The following is a 6,458-nucleotide window of genomic DNA, read 5'->3' on the forward strand; positions in this document are numbered from 1 at the left end:
TATCTGAGGTATCACCAGCAACCTGGCCAAATTCAAAATGAATGCACACACGAACACCAATCCAATATCAGGCCTGTCTCGCCGGTGAAATAATTTGGCCTAAATGCTCCCATTGGCTGACCCAATAAAGAAAGTGGGATTAAACGGCCCAATTGAAGAAGTCGTAATAGGAGAGAGTAAATACTTGGGATTTTTGGGTGATTGTATCTCGTTCCAACACTTTTGAATCCCCTACGTATGAAAGCTTAGGGATACAAGCAGCAGATTGAAGAGTAGTCTAGAGGGTGTGGTCACCCCACACTTCCAATAAAACGCACCATTATTATACTTGAATTCAATCATGAGATCGGCTGCATTTAAAAATATTTTACAGTTTGCCTACATCGAGTAAGACCACACTGATAATTATCATGGCTGTATCACACGTGGGCACTATTATTTTGTTTTCAAAATCACAGCTCAGCTGTTACTTCGTATTTGCAGAACACACCATGATTCATTTATTGATGGTCTGCTCCATGATGCGACGCCCCCTGCTGGCACAGCAATGGAACCACAGTTCTATTTAAATAAATCCGACATTGAGGGGACCCAAAGTTATTATCCCAGACCGATATTATAAGCAAGCACGTTACCAACTGAGTATCGTGCCAACCACGACAGGTTATTACCAGCTGTGAGCTTTATACAAGCAGACCAAAAACTGAGCATCGTGAAATACTAATTATGAATCATGATATAACAGAAGTTTTTGATGAACTGTTTACTCATGTGGAAAGGCAAAATATTTCAAAACTCTTCATGCAATCTTTAAAATATATTCACACAGCTGGTCATGTCATAGGCCATACTTTGCAATGCTTTGTCCACGTGTAGTGAGTGATTCCTGCCGACAGCGAGATTCAACCACTGCAACGATCGCATTCCCTCTACACACACTACTCTGCTGTTAAAACTTAAGACATATCATGCCACGTGCTTCCAACATGTTTGTATAAAGTTTGCAAATCATTTTACATGGTTGGTCATGAGTTCCTTTATGTCTGGTGTTGGCTTAATGGTTAAGGTGGCTGGCTTAAGATCTTAGGGTCTGACTCAGCCTGTCATCCTTCTGAGAATGGCGAAATGAGTACCAGCTTAAACTGATGATAGAGGAACTGCATCAGCGGCACAGCCGTCCTTCCAGAAAATGATGCAACCAGCAACCATAGGCTGTGTATGAAACAACAACATCAGTTCTTTTTCTTCAAGTCTTTGGATCGCATTTGACAATGAAAAGTGATTTTAATGGTTTCTGCAGAATGGTGACAATCGATTTTGGTTGTTGAATAAAGAAAGGATAATGTATATCATTCAAAGTAGTTGAGATGGTTCAATCACTTTTTGTTCAGGCAGTCATCATAACTCCTGATCAGTATAATTGTGAAATGTGATTTTATTTTGTTGAATGTTATGTTGTCCAGTGTATTATATATTTTCATAGTGAATAAAGGACTGTTCGATTAATCCGATGCAATAAAAGATTTTTAAAAAAATGTAAACTTGCCTTTCCCTGTATACTGGTTTTGAAAAAGAGGAGAATAGGCAGTGTTGTGTACCATATTTTCCAGTGTATGAACCGCACTTATTTAATCGGCAAAAAAGGGTCAAAGTTGCAGGTGCGGTTAATACACGGGTACATAAAAAAAAAAATCGGTCTTAAAAATGAGTCATGCTGAATTTCAATTATATTCCAAATTAACACTTTTGTAGCAGTAAGAACTGCTCTTAAGCTCAATTCCACCGTTTAAATTTTGAAAATAGGTTCAGGTTAAGAGTTTGTACAGCGTTTTATTAACCGTGTGCGGAAATTTGATAAACCACACTCGATTGTCAAGGTGGATCTGCAGCTGGTCATCAAGGTGTGCGAGGAGATACCGTCGGACATCATCAATTGAGCATTTCTGAAATGCTACATCTCCAACAACATGGATGACACAGAGGACAAAATCATTTGGGATGAGAAGGCTGCAAATGACGGTGACAGCAACAGGGAGTTGCCCTACCCTGATTCGGACAGGGAGCTACGTGTCGTCTTTGACGAGGAAAGCATTGACGAGGATTTCCTCGGGTTTAGCTGAAAAGCTTCATCAAACCCAAACGGCCCTGTTCAGGGCCACAGATACACAAGAAATATGTATGATACCAGTATGAATCCCTTTTATTCCTTTTTCTAGTAACAAAAAAATCCTCTGTCATATTAAAAAATGAGAAAGAAAAATAAAAACTTCTTGGTATCCTCTCTCTCTCTCTCTCTCCGACTTCTTGAAAATGAGAATAAAACTGTTAGACGAAATTAAGCAGACATGGGAGGAAGCATGTTGATACCTACATCACTTTGTTCTGTACAAAGTTAATGTACAAACGTATTTCGATCGAGATCAGAAAATAAAATGATCATTATATTCATACATTTTGAGGGTTAAAAACATGGGTACAATTAATACACCGGAATTTTGGGGGGGTTTTTTGAGGGTGAAAAACAGGGGTGCGGTTAATACACGGCCGTGGTACATACACCAGAAAATATGGAATGTGACCTAAATCGCAAAATGGAAGGAGCACATGCTTATGTCCCTTTTGTCGTTTACTGCTTGATCTTCTTTCACATTAATTTTCACATGTAAGCCTGAAATGGCAAAACATAAAATGATATTAATTTACTCGAGTGATCCTATTGTAAAGCACAATTCAGGTGATATTCATCAAATGAAAATTGGCATATATCCTGCGAAAGTAGCACAGATATAGATGATGAGAAGGAAGGTGAGAAGGATTATGGACATAGTGATACCACACCACCCCCTGTTTTGTTTTTTGAAGGTCATTGCTCGAAAAGTCACACATGATTAACACCAATAAGACGGTCACACACACACACACACACACACACACACACACACACACACACACACACACACACACACACACACACACACACACACACACACACACACACACACACACACACACACACACACACACACAAACACACACACACACACACTACATGTGTGTGTGTATATATATATATATATATATATATATATATATATATATATGTATATATATATATATATATATATATATATATATATATGTATCTCTATTATAATACCAAGCTTGCACACTAAAAACTAGGCTTGCAGTCACACGATCCCTCTGAAATTGCTGTGGCACTTAGCGGACATGCCGACAATGTTTGGGAAGTCTTGGCGTTCCATAGTACCACTTGCATTTTGCACAATGCGTATTTTTGTCATTCCCCATGTACGGTCTGTCGTCTGCTACCAGCTATGTTGTACTGCTATCCCGTGCATGTGCACGGGTATCACTAATATCTTTGTATATGTGTATATATATATATATATATATATATATATATATATATATATATATATATATATATATATATATATATATAAATATATATATATATATATATATATATATAAATATATATATATATATATATATATATATATATATATATATATATATATATATATATATATATATATATATATATATATATATATATATATATATTGGGTGGTCACTAGACTACCGTTTTTCTCAGCTTCTCCGCCTGTCTGTATATCTGTTGGGTGGTCGCTAGACTACCGTTATTCTCAGGTTTTCCGTCTGTATGTATGTATGTAATGGACAGCTCTGGAGGCCAGAGGAGTCAACCGATTTTGATGAAACTTGACTGGTAGGTTCATACCAGGATCGAGTTGTATGCTTTTGAGCACTGTTGCTATGGACGCTACCTTTGCCGAGCAACGGGACTGAAATTTTTGAAAAAAATCCGAATTTTTTTTTTTTTCGAAAATCAAAAATCGGCTTCTGCACTTTTATGCGCACTATAATCAACCTCTTTGTCAAAAATGTTCAGCCCGATCTGTCAATAACTGTATGACTAGTATGCAATTATATTACTATATGCTTTCACCCCAACGTTCGCGTTGGGATTCCCTAACATAGGGTTCGGGAATCGAACACAAATAATGAATGGACAGTTGCTCGTCATGTTCCTATATGGAACAACGAACGGCAAAAATGCCATCTGATGTGTTCTCTTATCTACATATTTTAAATTCGCCTTCGTCTGGCGACCACCCAAGTCGCCTACCGGCTTGTGTATATATATATGTGTGTGTGTGTGTGTGTGTGTGTGTGTGTGTGTGTGTGTGTGTGTGTGTGTGTGTGTGTGTGTGTGTGTGTGTGCGCGCGCGCACAAGCTCCTGACTACTTGACCCCACCTGAGTTCCTGACCCCAACTGAGCTCCTCATCACTTGCAAAGCTTTTGTCCACAGCCTGATGGAGTACTGCTCTCCTCTCTGGGCTGGTGCTCCTGCCTCCCACCTCTCGGCTTCACGCTGTGGAAACCAAGGCATTTCAGATCATTGGCATCTCCCGCAATGAGGCTGAGTCTTTGGGCCTCTCACTCTCTCACTGCAGGCAGGTCGGTGGTCTTTCTCTCTTCTACAGTCTCCTCTCCAGTCTTGCACCCTGCTCTCTCTGCGATTTGTCCCCACCACATTTCTGCAGGGGCGCTCAAGGTCTGTCAACAACCCCCTTCTGGTAAAACTACCAAAATCACAAATCACTGCTCACCTTCACTCTTTCATTCCTCTTTTTTCATGCCTTTGGAATAAACTTCCTCACTCTATTCAATCCCATTCTTCCTTCCAGGCCTTCAAAACAGCTGTTCACAACCACCTCTTATCATCCAAATGATAAACCCCATCCAAATCCTCGATCTTTTCTACCCCCGTTAATCCACCCAAGCCCACCTCCTTCAAATTCCCACCCTGCTTTCCTTCCTGAAAATCCCTGTAATGTCCATCTTGTCTTCCCCATGTTCCCCCCCCCCAATCCCTCTCCTTTCCACAGATCTCCGAATGTCTCTGTTCCCCACTGTTTTGTCCTTCCCACTCCTGCCCCTCTTGTCTCATGCTCTCCTTGCTGTGTGTTGTGTGTTAGCTCTCATACGAACCTCGACAAGGTATACAAAAAAAATGTAAATGTATAAATATTGTTTTTGCAGGTCTGGGACAATCTTTATTTGTACAGGAGAAAAGAGGTATTGCACATGCCTTTGATTTATCTCGTTCATGCTTGATTGTCAATCCAACTGTAAAATATCGGACTCAAGCTTTACAGGCAGGTTGTTGCATCATCGAGTCTCTGTTTCATCCTCATGGCATGTGTATGTCAAGTGAGGACATGTCTGCTCACCTCAGCTGGTGTGCATAAAAGATTGCACGATGTGTTTTGATTCACAATAGACAGGTCATTACCGGCACCCCAGCCAAATTCCAAATTGTCGTCCTAATGTGCAGGGCCACTGCATCAGCAGCACAGTCAGACCTCAGAAATAATGCAACTGGTGGATCAAATTCGTTAATTAATTCCAGTCTATTATGCATTCACTAATGACTACGATTAATACTTTTGCTTCACTTCAATTCTATAACGCTATCACTCATCTCTCTCAAACTGTACCAATTATCATGTTTTCAGCACTAAAAAGCATTATGTTTTTCAGCACTAAAAAGCACTATTGCCCAAGCCAAGAACTTCACTCATTTCCATAATTAACCTCTGTGGCAACTTGCAAAAACATCTTTACCATCCTGTCAGATAATAACAATAATAATAAAATTATAACATGAATAATAAAAATAATAATTTTGGCATAAGGTTGCATTTACTTATTTGTAACTTTTGTAAGTGTTCTGCCTGTGTTCAAACGATAATTTCGAATACTGCATTGGAATGTCAAAGTCAAACGAATAAAAGTTGTGAGCCATCTCGACAGTGACAATAAAAGACACAAAATGCAGAACTTAAATCACCAGCGATTAATACTAGATAAGCCAAATGTCAACAATTTTGGAAAGACTCAGATCTTTCATGTCAAGGCACAAACAAACTGGTTCCATGGAATGGTTTTGCTCTATTATGATTTTATGATGAATGTTTGGCAACAATACAAAAGGCCATTTATGCCAAATGACATCCATCAATATAAAAGCCAATTCTAACATGGAAATTGTTATTGGCATGGCTGATCATTGGAAAAAAAAAGGTCTTGAATTGAAGTAACATTATTTTGGAGGTTTGAATATTAATTTCCAAATATATAATGATGAAAATTGCAAAAACAAAAGAAAAAGCTCATAAAGAAAAACCACTGAAAGAATGATTTTGGTATTGTTTGTATTTTAAAAATAAATTTGAATCAATATTTCCTATGAATTAAAAGCCCTTTTAAAAATGAAATACCCGTTTTGACATGGAAATTGAGAAGGGGTAAAGTGACTTTTAGGCCACACTGTATAGTACCGGCTGTTGTTGAAACATGGTATTATAATTTAGAGGATTGCTGTGTATGATGTTAATTTTACAA

This window comes from Eptatretus burgeri, chromosome 7 (genome assembly GCF_056783735.1).
Source record: "Eptatretus burgeri isolate ZD-2024b chromosome 7, Ebu_testis_v1, whole genome shotgun sequence".
NCBI classification, from domain to species: domain Eukaryota; kingdom Metazoa; phylum Chordata; class Myxini; order Myxiniformes; family Myxinidae; genus Eptatretus; species Eptatretus burgeri.